Below are 23,343 nucleotides of genomic sequence, written 5' to 3' on the forward strand. Positions count from 1 at the left end.
CACAGCCCAATCCCAATGGTGCAGGGGCTGATCATGATCAGGACCTTGATGGGAAAGAGAGGAGGCAATAAATCTTTGCTCCCATCCCAAAAAGGTCCACATTGGGACCTTTGCATCTGCTGCTATTAGCTGAGAGAAGGTGACTGGTTAGAGCATGGTGCTGATAATGCCAAGGTTGCAGGTTCCATCCCCATATGGGACAGATGCATATTCCTGCATTGCAGGGGGTTGGACTAGATGACCCTTGTGGTCCCTTCCAGCTCTACAGTTATATTATATATGACTGTCTTTAACAATATTTCCATGGATATGTTTACTGCCCTGTGCTCATTTGTGAGGAATAGTGGGGTATAAATTCATTTATTAAAAAATAATTTAATTCTTCATTTACACTGGAAGGAAAGCTCTCATTTGTACCAATGGACAATTTAGTTGAAGTACAAATAGGAGGCATGAAGACCTGGTGCAAACTGGGACCACGGGGGGGGGGGGGGCAAAACCATAAAGCCCCAAACCATCAATGTCATTAGTAATTGTTCTAGTTACAGGTAGGTAGCCATGTTGTTCTGCCGTAGTTGAAACAAAATTGTAAAAAATTCCTTCCAGTAGCACCTTAGAGACCAACTAAGTTTGTTATTGGTATGAGCTTTCGTGTACATGCACACTTCTTCAGATACCTGAAGATACCTGAAGAAGTGTATCTGAAGAAGTGTGCCTGCACACGAAAGCTCATACCAATAACAAACTTAGTTGGTCTCTAAGGTGCTACTGGAAGGTATTATTTTATTAGTAATTGTGTGCATGTTGTCATGTTTTGTTTGTCTCTAAATTAGCCTCCCGAAACATCCCGTTTGCCAACCAACTCAGAGAAGAAGAGAAGAAGAAGAGTTTGGATTTGATATCCCGCCTTTCACTCCCTTTAAGGAGTCTCAAAGCGGCTAACATTCTCCTTTCCCTTCCTCCCCCACAACAAACACTCTGTGAGTTGAGTGGGGCTGAGAGACTTCAGAGAAGTGTGACTGGCCCAAGGTCACCCAGCAGCTGCATGTGGAGGAGTGGAGACGCGAACCCGGTTCCCCAGATTACGAGACTACCGCTCTTAACCACTACACCACACTGGCTCTCAGAAGAGGTAACTGAATCAGTTGATTGATTGATTGATTGATTGATTGATTGATTGATTCATGCATGGTAACTCTGTTCCCAGGATAGATTCCTCTCTCTTTTGAATTCCCCTTGCATGACATGTTCTTCTTGCTCCTCTCCCTGACCTATGCTTGTATATAGTATTCATCACCATCACCTTCATGTATCGGATTATGTTGACTCCCTTGCCAGAATACGCTTGCTCATCATTAATGGGCCACAGGGCCCTGCTGCTTTCCGCTCACATAGATGAGCACAACTACCCTTTCAAAATTTGAATCAAACTCCATAGGATGGTCCTGTTCATTTGGCCACTGCTCATCTCAAACCCCATTATACCCAGACATCAGCAGCATAAGGTCAAGGGCTCAATGAGCAGTTGAAACTTCATTCTCTGCTCCTTCTACTCATGCATCATTTGCAAATCCTTCCATTTCTACTAATTTGAGTGCAAGGTCACCACTGGCCAATGCCATGTCCCCCCCCCTTCTGCTTCTCCCTTCCTATAATTGGGAAATTACACAACTCCGTTCTTTTCACTCATCTAGCGAAGGCTGGCACAAATTAGTTACTAAAGGAAGATAAAACTGGGTCCCCACAAACCTTTTTATTTATACCAGTAAGACAGGATACTGCTAGTAGTGTCTTCTTGCCTTTAATCTTGCAAAGTGTCTCTACATCACCCAAAGTGTCACCTCCTTAACAGCTTGCTGACACCAATATTTTAAGTTTCATTCAACAAAAATAATCCTGTATCACTAACCCTGAACATTTAAAATCATGCTGTCGTATTATACAATTGAAAACCATTTGCAGTTTCTGGGGCCATTTTTTGAAAAGTATTTCTCCATAACTACAAGGTCTAGAAACTCATACCCTCCAACATTTATTTGATGAAACTAGGGACGTCCCATTTCATAATGATAATTTTACTACTTATACACCACACATCTTTCTGGGTTGCCCAGGCCACTCTGGGCAGCTTCCAACAAACATAAAACAACAACAACAACAACAACAACTACCCTATACAGGATTGCCTCAGGGGCCGGATAACTCCAAACCCTCCAGCATTTCTCCAATGAAAATAGGGACATGAGAGATTTTACTTTCTTGGGCTCCATGATCACTGCAGATGGTGACAGCAGTCACGAAATTAAAAGACACCTGCTTCTTGGGAGAAAAGCAATGATAAACTTAGACAGCATCTTAAAAAGCAGAGACATCGCCTTGCCAACAAAGGTCCGTATAGTTAAAGCTATGGTTTTCCCAGTAGTGATGTATGGAAGTGAGAGCTGGACCATAAAGAAGGCTGATCACTGAAGAATTGATGCTTTTGAATTGTGGTGCTGGAGGAGACTCTTCAGAGTCCCATGGACTGCAAGAAGATCAAACTTCTCCATTCTTAAGGAAATCAGCCCTGAGTGCTCACTCAAAGGACAGATCCTGAAGTTGAGGCTCCAATACTTTGGCCACCTCATGAGAAGAGAAGACTCCCTGGAAAAGACCCTGATGTTGGGAAAGATGGAGGGCACAAGGAGAAGGGGACGGCAGAGGACGAGATGGTTGGATAGTGTTCTTGAAGCTACCAGCATGAGTTTGACCAAATTGCAGGAGGCAGTGGAAGACAGGAGTGCCTGGCGTGCTCTGGTCAATGGGGTCACGAAGAGTCGGACATGACTAAACAATTAAACAACAACAAAGGAAAAGTGGGACATTCTTGGATCAAATTAGAAACTGGGATGGTTTCTCTAAATCAGGGACATCCGGGGAAAATAGGAACACATGGAGGGTCTGCAAACTTGCCACGGTGTTTTCGATAGCATATGAGCAATGTTTCCATATAAAAAAACAGACAGAAAAAGCTATGGAAAAGGCAGTAAGGTTGAAAGGAAGGAAGGGAAATGGGGAAGAAAGCTGACACAGGAAAAGAAGGAAAGATAAGTTCTGCAGTACAGATTGCTTTACCAGCCAAAAAAATAGGCAACCGTCTTAAAAGGGTGCAAAAGACATTTTTTAAAATACGCTACTTAATGAAACAAACCATGAGATAGCTGAGTCCCATGCAAAAGCCTTGCATGATTGAAAATAAACACAACAACAAATTACCAAGTCAGTTATGGGCACGCTGCATAAGTTTGCAAACTCCACACTCTTCATGAAAGCCTATGGGTTTGTGAAAGCTATCTTGGCTTCCGCTGCAGGGCAACTGCTTAAAGCTTAATGACACAATAACCATCTCAACAGATAGACCAAGCCTTGATTAACCAAAGCTGACAGGGATACTTTCCTTTTTATTAAAACAAGCGCGCCTTTCATTATATTCGCATTAACACTCTCCCCCATGCCAACGTGACTGCATGACTTGCTGGTTTCAAAGCGTTTGTTCTCAGGGTTCTAGCTTCCGATCCTAATAAGGAAATTCAGTGGTCCTACCAAGGTCATGTTATATATATGGCAAATGTTTGACTATCGTCACATAGCATTCATCATGAGAAATCTAACAAATCAGGATTTTATTTAGTTTTCAAAAAAATAATTTTACGTTGCTAACAAAGTCCAGAGCAGCTTCTTACTTGTATATTATTTTCATTGCATGTGTTGCTTAAGTCAGCGAATCCAGGGAGCGAACTGCTAGGATTTTGCATCCAGTGTGCATTCCAAATGCCCATCCGCATCCCTGCAGACTTTTCACTGCATCCACCTGATGTCATTGGCATCAAAATGCCAGCCTATGTCCCCACCCCCTTAATCCAGATTGCCACAGGAACCCTTTCCACGTAAAAGTCAACTTAAAATAATAGCACTGTTGCTGACAACCTGCTTGCAATATCTGACTGACGACTTTGCACTGACTGAAGCCTCTGTCTGGAAACACCCTGAGGTGGAAACAGTGGCGTAGCGTGGGTTGTCAGCACCCGGGGCAAGGCAAGTAATTTGCGCCCCCCCCCCGCTGCACTGTCCCTCCCCCAGATAGTCCCTCGCTCTCTCTCCGCACCGCACTGCACACCTGGCACCCTCCCCTCCACAGTGGGCGGTGACCCGGCGGCTCGGATCGGATTCGCACAGCCAGCACTGCAGTGAGAGAGAGTGAGTGAGCCAGGTAGGGGCAGAGAGCTGCGAGTGCGAGCGCCCCCCCCCCAGATGTTGCGCCCAGTGCGGCCGGCCCCCCTGCACCCCCCCGCTACGCCACTGGGTGGAAACACCTCTGTATTTGGAGGAACAATCTACAAGAATTAGACATGGGTGTTAAAGGTCTCTCCAAATTCTCTACTCTTATTTTTGAACAGAGAAATTGGGGGAATATTTTCTCCAGATTTCTTCAAGAGGAGAATAAATTGGCCAGCTAATGCTCTGAGGTGGGACTCATCATCAGCATTGGCAATGGTTTCTTTCCTCCACCCACCCCTCCAGCCTAGTCCTTTTAAATGGGTGTCACCCCTCTACAAGGCTCAGTCCTAGCATTGTTCTCTGGTGAGGCAGATGGGAGGAACAGTGACACACACACACACAAACACACACAATGGTGGAGAACATTTGGCGAAAGTTCAGCAGAGTGGCCTACGCCTTTCAGGAGATGGGAACTGAAACAGCTAGGGATTGATTGAATCTCATTCCATCAACTCTGCTGAAAGGCCAGCTCTGTGGGAGACCTCCTTCCCCTGAACTGTGCCCAGCTGGTCATTGCAATAACTACCATTTAACTTTAAGAATTGGCGTCTGACTTTGCTTTTTCTTCTCCCCATCCCTTTTTCCTTTTGTGTACTGTATTTTAGATGGTAAGCCTTCAGGCAGGGAGTGCGTTGTTCCAAATGATTGTATATAAGCTGCTCTGGGAGCTTTTCTTTTTAGGCTGAGGAGCGGGTTTAAAATGTTTTTTTAAAAAGAGAAACCAAATCTCAGAGGAAATTGTATTCTGATATGAACATATGAAGAGCCCAGCTGGACCAGACCAAAGGCCCATTTAATCCATCTTCCTGTTCTCATCTCAACCAGATGCCTGTGGGAAGCCCAGAAGACTGACCTGAACACAACACCAACCTCCCCACTTGTGATTTCCAGCAACAGGAAATCAAAAGCAGAGACCAGGCTGATCAGGAGCTACTCTGTTCAGGAATGGTGGGGGCCTCCCCCTCCCCCTGCTCCTGACCAGGATCCTGAAGCTGCCCAGGAGCAGTGGACCAGTATAGATTTGGAGCAGTGGTTTGCAGAGGGGCATAGTTCGGAAGACAACAGCTGGGCAGAACTGAGTGGGGAACAGCTAGGAGAAGATGAACAGGGAGAGAGAGAATTAACAGACTCCCTTTCATTGGAAAGTGTCCAACCGATCAGTCCAAAGTCAAGGAGAGCAGATAAGGTAGCTACACAGAAGGCCAAATGGTTGCGAAATCAGGTTGCCAGACGAGGAAGTGATGGGGGTGGCTTGAGGGGAAGTAGGTGGAAACCTTCATTGGGAGCACCTCCCCCCCCCCCCCAAGAATGGAGTCTTTGTTCTTTTGCTGTGAACATTAAACATCTCTTTAACTGGTAAGAGACTATTTCTGCTTTGTTCTGCTTATCCATGGCCAAAGGGAGGGAGGAAGCCATTTCCCCGAAGCCTGACAGCCATGGATCCTCCATGCATTTGTCTAATCCTGTTTTAAAGTCATCCAAGTTAGTGGTGATTACTACTTCTTCTTCAGCTATGTGCTGTGTGATAAGCTTTGGCTCAGCTCTAACCAGAGGCTCTTCTGTTGCAGCCTCATAGAAATGAATAGGATCTATGCATACGTTACCATGTTCTTGCACAGGTTTATTTCAATGGAGCTTGGGCAGGAGAACATCTCAATGGCCTCCATGCTAATGGTTCAGATTCATGTCTCCCAGTCTACAGTCCTTAATGGCGGCCCAAACCCACAATGTCACCTTGCCTTAGAAGAGGCACCTGTCAGCTGTTTCTTTTCCCCAATCTAACCAAGGTGAAGCAATGAACTTTCCATACCATTTTAACTTCAAACTCCCACAGGCTCTGTTCTAATACCAACAAACTTGAAAATCCGAGGTTTCTGGTTCATATCAGGAGGAGACTCCGAAGATTCTTTGTTAGAAATGAGGGGGCAGGATGGGAGGACAACAATGGAATCCAATTAGGTCACTGTTTTTGAAATGGATTTTAATCATTGCCAAGCAGCAATGAGGCAAAACGCAATCAAAGTCGCATCTGGAAATTAGATTGTCGTCAGGTTATTCTTAGCGGAATGTTTGAAATGCAATTATCGGTGCTTACAGCAAAAATAGATGAACTGGTGCAAAGCCTGAATGACCAACTGGCACAGAACCAGACATTATTGTTTTGAGATATAGATATATATAAACCCTCTGTGGGAAAATATAGTTGCCACAACACCAAGGAACATATAGTTCAAGTCAGGTTGTGAGAAAGAGGCTTCTCTATCTCTGTGGCCCTTGACAATAATCTCAGTTGATACTGTGCCATGTTATTTTGCCTGTGTGTGACTAGGAATGAGCTAATCAGCTACCTCAGATGAGAACGGAAACGCTATAGAATCATACAGCAGGCAGCAAGGTTCAAATAGCTCCTTGAAGAATGAGTCATTTTAATAACTTTTGAGGTGACTTGGTATGATAGATGCTTGAGAAATCTGTGCAGCAACACATTCCATAGTAAACTTGCCCAATCTGCAGCTCCTGGTATAAAGTGCAGATCAGAATATGGTACCTTCCAGAAACTGTACTCCTGTTAGGCATGTTACTTCAAACCTCGCTAATTCACGCTACCTGAAACAGTTTGTGAACCCAAATCCAGGTATGCTTTGAAATGCACACAGTTCTGCAAATTTTGTGCTGCACTTTCCCGACCAAAATAAGTGTGTAGAAATGCAGGTCTTATAGGAAAGCATGCATGAAGATGCATGTATACCAGGAGACATGTGAGAAGCTGGCAGAATTTTCAGGAGAACTTTAAAAAAAGAGGAACACAGATATGTAAATGTGGCAAACTGGACTTGAGATTGGAAAAAAAGTAAAGTGAGAAGCCCAGATTGACACATCCACCCTTTGAATTCGTCCATCCTTAACTCTTGTCAAATTGGATGGAGGTAGTCTGAAGACTGCCTTCATTCTTCCCCTTTAAATACCATTTCTTCTTCTTCTTCTTCTTCTTCTTCTTCTTCTTCTTCTTCTTCTTCTTCTTCTTCTTCTTCTATTGTTGTTGTTGTTGTTGTTGTTGTTAATTCTAGGCATAAAGTGTAAGCTGAAAATGTGTCTGAATGTCCCTGGAAGTAGTGGCACATGAAGACATGCTGTTCCTCCCACGAGAATTGTACAAGAAAAACTATGGTTGTCCCCATATATTGATGGAGACAGCTATGCTTTCCCCATACAATGACCCCAGTAGCCTTCAAGTGACAACATATGAGGAAAATGTGGCTACTCTCTTTGGTGTATGACAGCAGCCATCTTTCTTTGCCATGCAATGGCTGTAGAAAGGACAGCACATCGAAACACACTACCACTTCTAGATACATTTTAGGACACGTTTCAAATCCCTGCAGCAGACACTTTCCTTCACAGCCACTCCAAGTGGCTGGAAATTCTTAGAGACCGAGCGAGAGAGGAAAATTGTAAGTACTATTTGAAACTACTTCATATGAGATGGAACAGATTTTCAGACAGACGAGTTGTGAGGGCGGCAGTGGGACGTTTTGCTTTAGCTGCGGAAACATCTCCGGCCACCCCGATACCTATATCTGTTGACAGAGCAATGTGTGTGGGCAAGGTTGGAGGAACCATCAAATACAAAGACCTGCTAGTCATATGCTTGTCCAACAACAGATGGCAGGGAGGGCGGCTCCAGGGCTGGCACCTTCCTTCTGCCTATTCTGGGCGTGTGTTGGGAGAACATTGGATCTGTTAGCCCCAAAGCAAAGGTCAGCAAACTTACTGTGCCTTGGGCCGGTGTCTCCAGCGCTGATCACGCGGTGGGCTGGAGGGCGGGGAACGTATGCCCATAGACGTGCGCACATGCTATTTCGGGTGCACTTCCGGGTCAGAGGAGCACCGGAAATACCGGATTTTTCGCTCTATAAGACGCACCAGACCACAAGACGCACCTAGTTTTTGGAGGAGGAAAACCAGAAAAAAAAAATATTCTGAATCTCAGAAGCCAGAACAGCAAGAGGGATTGCTACGCAGTGAAAGCAGCGATCCCTCTTGCTGTTCTGGCTTCTGGGATAGATTGGCAGCCTGCATTCGCTCCATGAGACGCACACACATTTCCCCTTACTTTTTAGGAGGGAAAAAGTGAGTCTTATAGAGCAAAAAATACGGTAGCTTATGTGCATGGGCCTCCTCCTACTTGGATATGCACCGGAAATAACGCTTGTGCATGCACAAATAATGCTTGCGCGTGTGCACAAGCTATTTCCGGTGCTCCTCTAACCTGGAAGTGGGCAGCTGCATAGCACAGCGCTGGTAAGAGTGGGCGGCGGCAGCGGAGGTCACTGCGGGCCGGATAAATGAGTCCCTTGGGCCTTATCCAGCCCACGGGCCTTAGTTTGGGGACCCCTGCTCCAAAGTCTCTCCTGATATGCATATAGCACAGCTCCTTTTTCTTTTTTTCTTTCTTTTTTGCTGCAACTGCTGTCATAGCAGTGGTGGCAAAGGCACAACAAGGATGACTGTAAAGGCTAAATGCCTTGAACCTATAAACTAGTTATGTTTCAGCTGTAGTCATCCAACAGGAAGAGCTTGAGTTGGTGCCTTGTCCGTTTTTAAAGAAGAGCTACAAAGAAGATCGATATCCCACTTGCAGCTAGAGAGCAGCTACAGACTTGTTTGAAGTGGCCAAGGGCTCTAAGTAAGATTTAGGAGATACTATATGCACTTTGAGTACATATTTCAGAAGTGTCCAAGAACTGTTCTGGAAAGCCAATTACGTTACAAAGCTGCAAGGCTTCCAGACAGGTTGACTACCTCTGCCCCTATTAATTGCTTACCTTTGATAAAAGTGCACGGAAGATGCTTTTTGCTACGTCAGTTCCATGACACACAACAGACCTTGTTTAGCACCCAAACGAAAATACATGATGGATCCCGTACATCTAAATTTTCATTTTAGCTCCGCATTAACCGATGGAAACACTGATTGCAATGTTATCACTACAGACTACAGAGCTGAGGAGACCATGGATTCAAAGGCTGGGTATAGTCTTTGGGACTTCCTTGCTGCTCACAAACCCCACAGCAATTAATCTTCCCCTCCCCATGCACTGCAACCCCACTGAAATTCACACACACACAACGATTAAGGTAGAAAGCACCCCTCTATGGGTGCCAACGAAAGGCTGTTCCATTGTGCTAATTGCTGTGTGGGTAGAAGACCTTTGTGGAGATTCAAGAGGTAAGAAAGGGATATTGTTTCCATTAAAATCACACATAATCCAGCATTCAGGCTTAAAAAAAGAAGGTGAAATGTTTTCCCACACACACACCTTATTGCTATGTGTGTATCTGAATGTGGACGTGGTCTGGTGTGTTGTATGCATGTGACTGTGTGTGTTTGGTGGGGTGTGTGCTGTATGCCAGTTCTTGACAAGGCTGCTTTTATCTGGCTCTTCCAGCCAGGGGCATGTGACCCCGTAAGGCTCCCCATGTGGGAATGTGGCTGTTCAGGTTGAAAGAGATTCTCCATCCCTAATGTCTTGCCAGGAGAGAGAGAGAAACATGCTTAAGTTACAAGACAAATGTAGCTGTGAAGAGAATGTGTCATCACGCAGCTCCAAGTTAGTATAATTTCTCCCTTGGGAGCTTTCATTACTAAGCAAAAAGAAACAATCCCGAGAATGATAGGTGCCTTCAGACTGGTGTTTACTTGATATATTTGAGGTTTATGTGGGGGAAATAATTCACTGAGAATCTATATAGAATTTTCGCTCTGACTCGAGGGACCCCAAATTTATTTCACTGAGTATGAAAATGTAAACATCTATTTGATGATGGACAGCACTAATCCATTTTAGGAGCTTTTAAACCATCTACAAGAATGTTTACAAGGCTTCAAGATTTCAGTCTCAGTTTATCTGTCAGATAATGTTGGTACGACTGTTTGCCAAGCATCTGGTAGCTGAGGCTCATTTTTCTCTGAAAATAAAGTTTTGCGTCCACATGAAAAGTGGAAGCATACTTCAATCATTCTCCCAAAATATTTATTTTTAGAGCGTGTAAGCATAAGAAGCACCTCTCCTTGGGAGCACCCCATTCTGTGTTTCTGCATGAATCACACTTCTGGGCGTATATCTAAATAGGGAGAGGCGACCAGTGATTCATGCAGAGACATAGCTGGCCGCCTCCTCTGTGAATAATTTTGTACCTCTCCATCAGGAGTGAGTAAATGAACCAGTCACACTGCCCAGGACAGAAATGGTGGCAAGCTTATCTCACTTACCCACATAAGGTGAATTATAGGGAATAAGGAATTGATGACATTTAAGGCACTCTCTCATCTTTTCCTGCTTTTTCTCATGAATGCTAGCATGACTCTGGCACACAGTTTGGGAATTATTTTGTTAAAAGACTATGCATCAGACTATTGAACATTCATCTCATTCCGCACAGACCATATCCTCATTTCTTTTTTGAACCTGAACTAGTCATAGTGGTTGTCAGCCAAAATATTTTGGGGACATTTTGTCATATTTCATTGGGGAGGGAACCACACACATCTTGAAGAGTTTCCTCAGAAAACCTAGGTTTATGATCGCCAACCACAACAAGCATTTATGCCTTTCTTTAAAAAAGGATTTATGAGTTCTTCCATTAATGAATACCTCTCCAGTTCTATTTTGGGAGCTTGAAAAAGAGTGTGACTTCTTCTTCTTCTTCTTCTTCTTCTTCTTCTTCTTCTTCTTCTTTTTCTTCTTCTTCTTCTTCTTCTTCTCCTTCTTCTTCTTCTTCTTCTTCTTCTTCTTCTTCTTCTTCTTCTTCTTCTTCTTCTTCTTCTGGGGAAGGAACACCAAGCTACCTTATAGCATTGTTTTAGGAGTTACTGAGATAACATGCATAAGCATTGCAAAACATTATAGTGTGATGGACAGGAACTGGAGAAAGACATAGAATCATAGAGCTGGAGAGGACCTCAAAGTTCATCTAGCCCAGTGCTGGAAATCCACCACTGCAACCCTGATAACTGGTCATCCAGCCTTTACTTAAAAATGTCTCATGATGGAGAGTCCACCAGCTTCAGAGACAGTCTATTCCACTGTTGAACAGCTTGCACCATCATGAAGTTCTCCTGAATGTTTAATCTAAAGCCCTTTTATTCTAATTTGAATGCATTGGTTCAATACTTAGGGTATATGAGGTGTTAGGGGAGGGGGCAACACGTTGTGCACCTTCTGGGGTGGTTTGTCCACCTTTGGTCCCCACCTGCACCCAGCTCTCACCTGTGGCTCCTAGAAGCTGTCAGCATGTGACAGTGGCCACAGCCCAGGAAATGGCTTCAACTGGCTGGCTAAAAGTGAGGGTAGCAAATGGGTGTCAAACCCTTGGTGAGTTAGGGACTTCCCCTGCATGCGAAAACAGGCTCTGGTGGAAATTCATTAGTTCTGGCCCAGGTCTTGATTCTGTCAAGATAAGATGGGTCCTGCTTCAGTCTTCTAATGTATTAGCTATCCCACCTGTTTTTGCATCATCTGCAAATTTTATGAGCATCCACTTTTCATCCAAGTCATTTATAATCATGTTGGTGGTGTCTTCATTACTTATATTTAGGTGCCAGGCAAAAGTATTCTTCTTCTCCCAAGCCTTTAGCTGGGAGAAGAGGAATGTTTTTGCCTGGCACCTAAATAGTATAGCTTTTGTTTGTTACCATGTCCTGAATTTTGGTGTTTTTTAAATTGTAAACCATCCTATGATCTTCAGAAGAAGGTTAGTATGAAAATTAATAATAATAATAATATTATTATTACAGTCAACCACTAAATAAACCAGCAGACACTGAGCCAGTTGCTATCTCACAGAACTGTTGGAAGCCACAGTAGAAAACCAGCAGGATACAAATGTGATTTATTGATAGGCATGTATGTATGTATTTACATAAGATAGTAGATGCTAATTTTTAGCTCTCTCTCTCTCTCTCTCTCTCTCTCTCTCTCTGTGTGTGTGTGTGTGTGTACACACTCCCCAGAGTGACAACAAGTGGAAGTGATGGGGTGTGCCTCTGCTGCCCATTGTCTACTGGCGTGAATGTCGCAGAGGAATGTAATTTATTGAGCTCTGCAATGCTGCAAGCCGTCTCAAGAGAGAGATTTTATATTTAAAAACGAAGGCTGTAAAGCAAGGGGAGCAGATGTTCATCTCACTTTGCTCGTGGGAATTCTGATTGCTGCATTGGTTTGCGTTCCGTGATGAGTGGGAGCGTTAACTGCTGGGCTTTTCTTTTATTGCTGTTGCAGAATTTCCACCTCCAGCACTTTCAGATCTCAGGTGCTTACTGCGTAGAGAATTCTTCTATACCGCTGGGAAACAAGTTCTGACTCAGAGAGGGCACCACTGCAGTCAGGGAGCCAGAACAAATGAGTGCTACTTTTCTGCAGAATTAGCTAAAGGCTACATTTGATCTGTACAAGCAGGTAACTTTAGGAGGGTTCTTTTTTAAAAAGGTACCTCCTGCCGGGATTCCCCCCACCCATCCATTCCATCACGTTTTCAACATCCGTCAGCCACAGAAAGCTTGCTTTATAGACTCCATGTGCCTTGCTCACATTTTGAGCATCAGCCAGAAGACCAGAAGAAAACTCCCACCAATCAGCTGCAATGAACAGCAAATCTGCAGGGCAATTTGTACAGCCAGCCTTGAATTGATTCCTCCAGTTAAAATCGTTACCAGGTAATGCCTCAGATAGTTTAAGGGGCTGAATTGTGTTAACAAAGTTCATATAATACCCTTCCTTCCTTCCTTCCTTCCTTCCTTCCTTCCTTCCTTCCCACAGGAACACTTCCAACCTCCCTTGGGAATGTGCAGGAAGGTAGACTGTGCACAAACTGAATAACATCAAGAGATGCTGCATGTGACTCAGACATGTATAATCAGCAATGAGTATCTGCAAATGCAGATTATTCAGAGATGTTCCACACATGTACACAGTTAATATGTGCAGGCTCTGTATTAATAGTCTCTAGGCAGTCTGCAAGCCCCACAGATAATGCATGCATTGAACAGCCAACCCTAACAGACATTGTACGCCTGTGGTCTTTCTCCTAGACTGTAAACTGTAGACTGTAGACTGTAAACTCCTAGACTGTAGACTGTCTACAGATGAAGGGCAGTTGAATGAATGAATGAATGATGACTGACTGACTCCATTTAGAGACTATGCATGGGGTATGTGTTCATAATATATCAGTTTGAGTTCATTTGTGTGAATTCGCTGGATTATCACTAACCACAATGTTTACACCAGTGTTTAAACATGCATGATCTTCATTAGAAGCAAACTGTAATATAACATGATAACGTGCATACATGAACAGGCCATCCCAGATATAACTGGGCAGGCAGAACTTTCATAGTGGAATTCATAGTGTATAAAGCCCTAAATGATTTAGGATCCAAATTTCTGAAAGATTGCCTCCTTCCCTACTGACATTTCCAGGTGTTAAGATCAACAAAGGTTGTTCCACCTCCATCAGATGTTTGAAGCGGTGCCTCCGGAGAGCACCATTCTCCGGCAGCCCCTGAGTTGGACTAGATGATCCTCAGGGTCCCTTCCAACTCTGTGATTCTAAGTTGTGTAAGTCCCTCCCCACAGAGGCACATTTGCCTTCTTCACTATACAGCTTTTTATTGTAAGTTATTAAACTGTTTTTAAGTCTGAATTTCAAATTGCTGTAACTTGCCCTGGGACCTGCTGGTGAAGGACAGGTAGTAGTAGTAGTAGTAGTAATAATAATAATAATAATAATAATAATAATAATAATAATAATAATAATGTTATGTACTGAGTTGAATAGGATCCAAACTGCAGCAGTCTGATTGGTCCTAGAACAATAGGATCCAGAAGGCAGCAGCCTGATTGGTCCTAGAATAATAGGATTCAGAATGCAGCAGTCTGATTGGTCCTAGAACAATGCAGCAGTATGATTGGTTGGCAGGAACCACCCAATCATGCTCCAGATATAAGTGAATCCACAACCCGATTGGCTTACAGTAGAATCCCAGAATTAGCCAATCATGTGCAGCCCATTGTGTAAATAATGTATATAAAGCAGATACTTTGAGGGGACATTCATTCATTCCTCCTCACCACTATGAGCTGAATAAAGAGCATGAAATCACTTTGCGACTCTGAGTATATTTCAAATAATAATAATAATATATCACCACATCACCTCAGCTATGCTGCTTTTTAGTGGAGTTGGTTCACACCTTAAGCCACCAGTCATCTTGAGCCACTGGGCTCAAGAAATAAAGTAAAGGTGAAGGGAACCCTGACCATTAGGTCCAGTCGTGGCCGACTCTGGGGTTGCGGCGCTCATCTCACTTTACTGGCCGAGGGAGCCAGCGTACAGCTTCCGGGTCATGTGGCCAGCATGACTGAGCCGCTTCTGGAGAACCAGAGCAGCGCACGGAAACGCCGTTTACCTTCCCCCCCGGAGCCGTACCTATTTATCTACTTGCACTTTAATGTGCTTTTGAACTGCTAGGTTGGCAGGAGCAGGGACCGAGCAATGGGAGCTCACCCCGTCACGGGGATTCGAACCACTGACCTTCTGATCAGCAAGTCCTAGGGTCTGTGATTTAACCCACAGCGCCACCTGCGTCCCTGGCTCAAGAAATAGACCTGATAAATGCAATATCATGGAGAAACTGTGTAAGTCAGGACTCAGTCGCAAGCCTCCCTCTGTGTTGGATTATTTCAGTCAGGATAACTTGGTTCTCTAGATTATGCACTGTTGCGTTTTTAACTACTGACTATTGCTCTATTAACTTTTCCTGAAGAATTATCCACAGCATGTTTATCCACCACGGAGTGATTTCTGCCACAATTCCCACGAGGGATTCCTGAGGCCTTGTGCCAGGGAGGGAACGGTGTGCCAGCGATCGCAGAGCCCTGTGGAGATTCTGATTCCAGCTCGTTGCTATGCAATTCCTTCAGCAGAACTATTCCCACAACATGTTTTTACAAGAATCCACCATGGGAACTGTGCCTGGAATTTCATGGGTGGGTGCTTACATAATACCCTTCCGTTGCTATTTCCATGGAGGGCTGGGACCTCAGCTACCCGAGAAATAGTCCTCAGAAACAAATTCATTTCACATCTCAGCTACGTCATGAGCTGTTGAGATTAACTCTCGAAAGTGCCTGTCTCTCAAACCCAGCCTGTCATCTGTCATATGGCAATAATAATTACCTCAGGGGTAGACAACATAGTGCGCAATGTATGTTGTGGGACCACACTTCCCACTAACTATTGGGCATCCTGGCTGGGGCTCATGGGACTTGTAGTCAGACAACTGTAGGGACTTGTAGTCAGACCCCTGGCTGGGGCTCATGGGATTGTGTAGTCAGGATAAGATAGGCATGAACTGGCTGCTCAAGGTCTCTGGAATTACGTATACAGTGGCACCTTGGTTCTCAAACTTAATCCATTCAGGAAGTCCATTCCAAAACCAAAGCGTTCCAAAACCAAGGCACACTTTTCCATAGAAAGTAATGCAAAACAGATTAAGCTATTCCAGACATTTAAAAACAACCCCTAAAATAGCAATTTAACATGAATTTTGCTATCTAACGAGACCATTGATCCATAAAATGAAAGCAATACTCAATGTACTGTACTATAAATAAGGCAGTATTGTGTGATGATAAAAATTAAAATTACAATTTTGTCTTACCTGCACTGATGATAGTCATTGTTTGGATGGGGGCTTTTATCTATTTCTGCAGTCAATCAATCAAGCAATCAATCAATCAGTAGCTGAGCTGGGTTCCACACAGTCACAAAAACAAATGAACCAAAAAAGCCTCAAAAACAAATATGCAAAATAAATAACAAAAACAAAAGCACAAAACTTAATCCATTCCGGAAGTCCGTTTGACTTCTGAAATGTTCAAAAATAAAGGTGCAGCTTCTGATTGGTGCAGGCATCCCAGAAACAATAGCCAACAGCTGCATCGGACGTTCGGCTTCTGAAAAACATTCGAAAACCGGAACACTTACTTCTGGGTTTTTGGTGTTTGGGAACCAAAGAGTTTGAGAACCAAGGTACCTCTGTACTCTATTGCTGCAGATATTTCCTTGGATGTTTGTCATTATTTAATTTGTTGCAATTGACAGGGGTAATTTTGTTTTAGTGTTTGCTGATTTTTAAGCATGTTTTCTTGTTAACACTACATGTGGAATGGATTCTCAGATTTTGTTAATTGTTTTGTGTTGTCATAAAATGACAATGTGCTTTAGATTGTCTGTTTTGTCCTTTCTCTGAATTGCAACCCTTCCTTAATAGAGGAATGTAGAAAGGATGAATGCAAATTAATAATGAAATGACCATTTGATGCAATAAATAATTCTGCTGAATTACATGAGTGACAGGATAAAGACACAACGCAGAGAGACATGGCCCTGCTCCAAGCATGCTTCCTAGAAAGTTGCGGAGCAGTTCTATGTCCTAGAAGCTGACATAGAGCTAGCTACTCTAAGTCAAGTCAGTGTAAAGTTACATCAGACCCAAATGCCTTTCAGAAGCAAGGTTGCTGCTCTGCCTAAGCCTGGGAGGGCAAACAAGCTGTTAAAATAGTGTTGTGCTGGGTTGCCAATTTGGCTCAGCTAGCTGATCCCCAAATGAGCAGGAATTATTAAGTTATGCTGGCACAATGTCAGCTGAGCTGAGGTTGGGGACTTTAAACTGGCTGAGCCAGAGATACACGGCATATTAAACTGCTCACCCTGTTGGATCCGGGCATAGGATTCCCCCTAAGCGCCACGGAATTAAATTTACTGAAGCAAATTTTATTTTGATAAAATATTGTTCTCTGTGTTCCTGGTTTTTATTTGATGTTTTCATCTGATTTTTAAAATTTATTTTAAAAATGCTATAAGCTGCCTTTAAACTCATCTGCCGGAAAAGCAGCCTATTAATACTTTAAAAATAAGCGTACACAAGATTGCAAGCACAATGGGTCGCTTGCTTGATACTGCTAGTGTGCTAATGGAAAAAGAAATGGAAAAAGAAGAAGAAATCTGTGATAGAGAAAAGGACTAGGAAAGTATGGTATATGATGTAAATGTGTAAAATTATAGCGATCAATAGTATGGACAGATAGGAAAAATGTAGCCACTGTATTTCTGTAAGCTATTTTATCACATATACTGGACAGTATTACTAATCCAAGGGAAATTTATTTATGTACATATTTACATTTCGATCCTGCCTATCTCCTCAGGAGAATGTACATATAGTTCTCAGGAAGTTATTCAACTAGACACTAATCAGATCCAGACCTCCTTAATGTCAACAAGAGGGTTACCTCACGTGCCTTCAGACTTTAAAAAAGGTAAAGGTACCCCTGCCCGTATGGGCCAGTCTTGACAGACTCTAGGGTTGTGCGCCCATCTCACTCAAGAGGCCGGGGGCCAGCGCTGTCCGGAGACACTTCCGGGTCACGTGGCCAGCGTGACATCGCTGCTCTGGCGAGCCAGAGCCGCACACGGAAACGCCGTTTACCTTCCCGCTAGTAAGCGGTCCCTATTTATCTACTTGCACCCTGGAGTGCTTTCGAACTGCTAGGTTGGCAGGCACTGGGACCGAGCTACGGGAGCGCACCCCACCGCGGGGATTCGAACCGCCGACCTTTTGATCGGCAAGCCCTAGGCGCTGAGGCTTTTACCCACAGCGCCACCCGCGTCCCTCCTTCAGACTTTATCATGGTACAAAAAGACTCAATTAGAAGTATTAGCAATGCTGTATTATTTATTTAGATTATTTCTATGACACCTTCCGGTCTGACAGCAGGCCACCAAGGTGATTGACGCTAAGAGAAAATTAATCCATAAAAAACATATGCTTCTTTTTTAAAGGCAGTAGTAGCTTGTGAAAGCTTGCAGAATAGGGGACAATTATGGGAAATGTCCCAAATGTTCTCCAGGCATCGGATGCCACTGCTGTTGTTGGTGTGACTCTACCAACTCAAATATAGTGACTGAAAATCATCAATTATACCACCTGATGCACTGTTACAATTCAGTTATTTAAATCATCATCATAACATATACACAAATGAGATAAAATAACCATGAAGCCTTTTTCAATCAAGGTGGAGTGGGGCAGACAATGTGATTATGAATGAAGTGGATATAAATTAACCTTTTGCCATGTAGAATATATAACTGGATTTCCATTTAAAACCACTTTATTGCCTGCTTGAACAAAAGCCATATCAATACCTTACAGATTCCACTCCAGATGAAATTATGCCATTACACCTGTCTTGTTGACAGACAATGTATGGTTTTCAGAACAGCTGAGTTGCTATCCATATATATATATATATATATATATATATATATATATTTGCTTTCGTAGATTTTCACGGGTACAGGAATGCAGGTTTTGGTGTCCTCGGGTGTCTTCCCGTGTAAAAGTTGGGGTGTCTAGGCGACGTTTCGACGAGGTCTCACTCGTCATCTTCAGGCTGGTGCTTTCGGCTTCTTGTTACTGGAACAGAGCAGGATCTCAGTGTTTGAGTTCCTATAAATACTGTTGAGGAGGTGTGGTGTATAGCCTCCAATGTTCTGGGCAGAGAGGAGGTTCCCAGGCTGGTGTGCCTTTTCTTCTTTTGTTCTTTAATTACTTGAGGGATATCTTGAGTGATTTCTTGAGTGATTTCCTGAATCCCACTTAGAGAAGAAGCCATCGAGATAGAGAAACACCCTCACAACATGAACAAGCGTGACGACACATCCCGCTTGCCAGACATCTGGAAATTAGCCCTCCCCACAAAATCTGACACCAGATCCAGAGGCACACAGAACGCCATCACCAATCAACCACACCAGACCCAAACCCAGACCCTCTCCACAGATAAATTACAGACACCATCCAGTAGCCAAACCAGGGTGGCACCTCCGGATGCTGCACCCCCCTACAATCCCTACACAGATCTGGCTGGCACAGGCCACAAAACCACAGCTCGCCCCTATACACGAAGCCAAGCCAGAGCACAACCAAGTGCAGTACAGCCATCTTCTCAGAAAAACTCTTCACAAAGTTCAAGAGTTCAAGACACGAAGGCTTTAGCAACTAATCCACACCTAATGACCCACCTAAGTGGGATTCAGGAAATCACTCAAGAAATCACTCAAGATATCCCTCAAGTAATTAAAGAACAAAAGAAGAAAAGGCACACCAGCCTGGGAACCTCCTCTCTGCCCAGAACATTGGAGGCTATACACCACACCTCCTCAACAGTATTTATAGGAACTCAAACACTGAGATCCTGCTCTGTTCCAGTAACAAGAAGCCGAAAGCACCAGCCTGAAGATGACGAGTGAGACCTCGTCGAAACGTCGCCTAGACACCCCAACTTTTACACGGGAAGACACCCGAGGACACCAAAACCTGCATATATATATATATATATATATATATGCAAAACCAAGAGATTTAGACAGATAGACAGGCAAAGGGAAAAGGCTAAAGGCATAGGAATATTAAAGGCCAAAGCGATCAGCCTTGCAAAACTGAAAGGACAAGTGTAAAAGTACCCAAGAAAAAGGACTTGACCTTTTCTCTGTAACAGTGGGGGTAAAATAGATAAGGCTCACACAGAGGTTGATTGCAAAGCCCGGTGGCACTGAAAGTACCAGCAAAAGAAAAGAAAAGGAGAAGCATTTTGTTCTGCGTCACTGATTTGAACATCTCACTCGTGGCTTACATACAACAGAAACTTGTGGCAGCAAGTTAACTCTGAATAGTGGGGCCGGCTCAAGATTTACTGTGCGTCTGTGAATGACAGACCAGTTGCCTTCCGATGCCTTGCAGTGGGTGCCTTTCTGATAAGAAGCCCTTTCTTATTTTGTACGTTTTCTGTATTGCTACACCAAAAGGTTCACCAAAAGGTTCACAGGCCCAATCTCAACATGTATTTTAAAAACATGCAATAGATAAAAAGGTAAAGGACCCCCAGATGGTTAAGTCCAGTCAAAGGCGACTATAGGGTTGCGGCACTCATCTCGCTTTCAGGCCGAGGGAGCCGGCGTTTGTCCACCGACGGCTTTCCGGGTCATGACTAAACCACTTCTGGCGCTATGGGACACCGTGATGGAAACCAGAGCGCATGGAAACGCCGTTTACCTTCCCGCCACAGCACTACCTATTTATCTACTAGCACTGGTGTGCTTTCGAACTGTTAGGTTGGCAGAAGCTGGGACACACAACAGGAGCTTACCCTGTCACGGGGATTCAAACTAGTGACATTCTGATTGGCAAGCCCAAGAGGCTCAGTGGTTTAGACCACAGTGCCACCCGAAATAGAATACGAGAGGATACCAAAACACCTTCTTGGAAGGAGGCGGTGCTGGCAAAGGTGAAACAGGTGGGATTTTAAAAAATCACTGCTGTACCACTCACTTCATAAAAAAGCACTGATAGATATCTACTGATCTCATCCAATAACACTTTACCTTGATTCAATGCTTCTTGAAGAAATTGTAGGTGAGGTCAGGTTGAATGAAGGTCTATTTCAGCAGGTGCTAAGTGGGCCAAACCAAACCCAGCAGAAGGCCCATGAGCCCTGCAGATCCACAATCATCGCTTTGTACCCAGAACACTCCGCCGAAAGGCAACAGGAGAGAGTTATTGGTTTGTGTATCCCACCTACCCTTTGTTACACATGAACAAAAGATAAGGTAAAAGAGGGACACAGATTTGAATAAAACATGCATGTGCTAATGTATATTTAGAAATAATTACAATAATTTTAATAAAAATACAATACATCTTACCACAGTGGGGGAACACAGTGACCAGGTGAGCTATGAGCCTCCTTAGTCTGGTGTCCAGATGCTAATTCTTCTTACCTTATAGTTATTTATCTTTAAACTGGTATTCAGCAAGACAACAAGTGGGCTGTCCTCTATAAAGTAGGGCTCATGGTCATCCTAGGTTCAGAGGACACCCACTTAAGACATCTTCCAAATGTTGACCTCATCATATTTTGCGTACCATCCCAGGATCCGCAAAATGGATTTCCGAAGTTAAGCCCAGAGAATCTGATTTCCCCACCCAGAATCTTTCTGTCATTATAAATATCTGTTCCCACTTCTAAATACATGTTATTAGAACCCCAGAGTTCTGTCCCCTATTAAATGTTAATCGGGAATAAAGAATAGCTAGAAAGAAAGAGAGAGAGAGAGAATATACGTTCCGGAGGTCCGTTCTTAACCTGAAACTGTTCTTAACCTGAAGCACCACTTTAGCTAATGGGGCCTCCTGCTGCCGCCGCACCACCGGAGCACGATTTCTGTTCTCATCCTGAAGCAAAGTTCTTAACCCGAGGTAATATTTCTGGGTTAGCGGAGTCTGTAACCTGAAGCATATGTAACCTGAAGCGTATGTAACCCGAGGTACCACTGTATATTTTATATATTTATTCTGCTCCAGAACCTAAACAGCACAGCACAGCAGAACAGTAACTTGCAACATAATTCTATGCATCTCTACTTCGATGTAAGTCCTGTTTAGTTCAAAAAAACCTACTTCCTGGCAAGTGTGTATCAGACTGCAGCCTTAATCAGGCTCACAACTACATCTCCAAATGCTGCAACGATGAACAAGCTAAATGATGGTGAGAATACACAGGGGGCATTTCTTCTACCCAAAAGAAAAAAAGTTCATTGAGTTGAAGAATTACCCACTTGAATCCAATTATTGAAACGGATGACTCTGTCTGACTGTTGTCTCAGCCTTAAAGGAGACAATTACTCAGCTAATTATATTCTGGCTGGCTAAAAATTGCATTGCTGTTTTGAACACGTATGGCAATCTTCTGAACTTGATGTGCTAAACTGTTGAGCAATGCCACTGCGTGTGCCTCTCAGTGATGAAAAGCCCCCTGCAGGGTAGCTTCTCCCAATCAGTTCAAGACCAGCTTAGTTCTCTTTGTTATAGGAATTCTTTAATGCACTCTGATGCCAGGGAAATACTTCATGTCATGATGCAACACAACGAACAAGCCAAGCTGACTGTGACTCTTCAAGCAGCAGCCTGAGCCTTGGTTGCCTGTGAGCCAGGATTCAGAAAGGTCAGAGGTCTTTGCATGTGCACAAAAAGGAGGGGCTGAGCTAGTGGCTTCTTGAGAGAAGTTACCTGCTCAACAAATTCCTAGTCATAGAATCATAGAATCATAGAGTTGGAAGAGACCACAAAGGCCATCGAGTCCAACCCCCTGCCAAGCAGGAAACACCATCAGAGCACCTTTGCTTTGTACATACATTGATATCGGTAATAATGAATGTGTGAGATTCCGCCTCTGATTTATTTGCATTTGTCAGAAAGTCTGAAGCCAGCCCCTGCATATATTCTAAAGTGTGTGAATAGATCACAACTGAGGATCTAGTTCACAGTTTGGTACCAGTTCAGTTGTCACTTTGATGAACTGGCCACTGGTCACAGGCCATTGCAGTTTACTAGGTTGGCAGGAGCAGGGACCGAGCAATGAGAGCTCACCCCGTCGCGGGGATTTGAATCGCCGACCTTCAGATCTGCAACTCCTAGGCTCTGTGGTTTAACCCACAGCGCCACCCGTGTCCCTTTTCCAACACATATGAAACCACAAAATCAAATCAGGTATCAAATCAGCAGGTTGTTCCTCTGTGGGCAGCTCTTCCCACTGCCTTTTCCCTGGTGCCTGTTTTGCTATCGGTTTAGGAAACTTAAGAATCAACTGCTTCCAGGGCCAAAGGTGCTTCAGTTGACATGCCCAGAGTGCTCCTTTCGAAGTCACAGAGGTGCCCAGAGAGCCTGCACAAAGCTGCCTCTGCTGGGCTCACACAAACATGGGAGCTGCTTTTTACAGGGAAGCCTCAACAAGTGGATTCCAAGAGAGACTGCTTGTTAACGGAAGAGCCAATAAATTCTTGGGAGCCACCCGTCCTTGCTGGAAAGGGCTGGCTGGGTTTGTAAGTGGTAGTCCAAAA

At 43.9% G+C, this 23,343-nt stretch overlaps 1 long non-coding RNA gene across 1 annotated transcript; it reads left to right on the top strand.

The window, feature by feature from the left end:
- The first annotated feature begins 5,261 nt into the window (after window positions 1-5,261).
- LOC310676943 lies at window positions 5,262-13,104 on the top strand. The gene is made up of 3 exons (XR_014510812.1): window positions 5,262-5,503; window positions 6,647-6,758; window positions 12,600-13,104. It is a non-coding gene; the product is annotated as an uncharacterized lncRNA (long non-coding RNA).
- The last annotated feature ends 10,239 nt before the right edge of the window (window positions 13,105-23,343 follow it).

The sequence above is a fragment of the Podarcis tiliguerta genome, assembly GCF_965153285.1.
Source record: "Podarcis tiliguerta genome assembly, chromosome: 4".
Taxonomy (NCBI): Eukaryota; Metazoa; Chordata; class Lepidosauria; order Squamata; family Lacertidae; genus Podarcis; species Podarcis tiliguerta.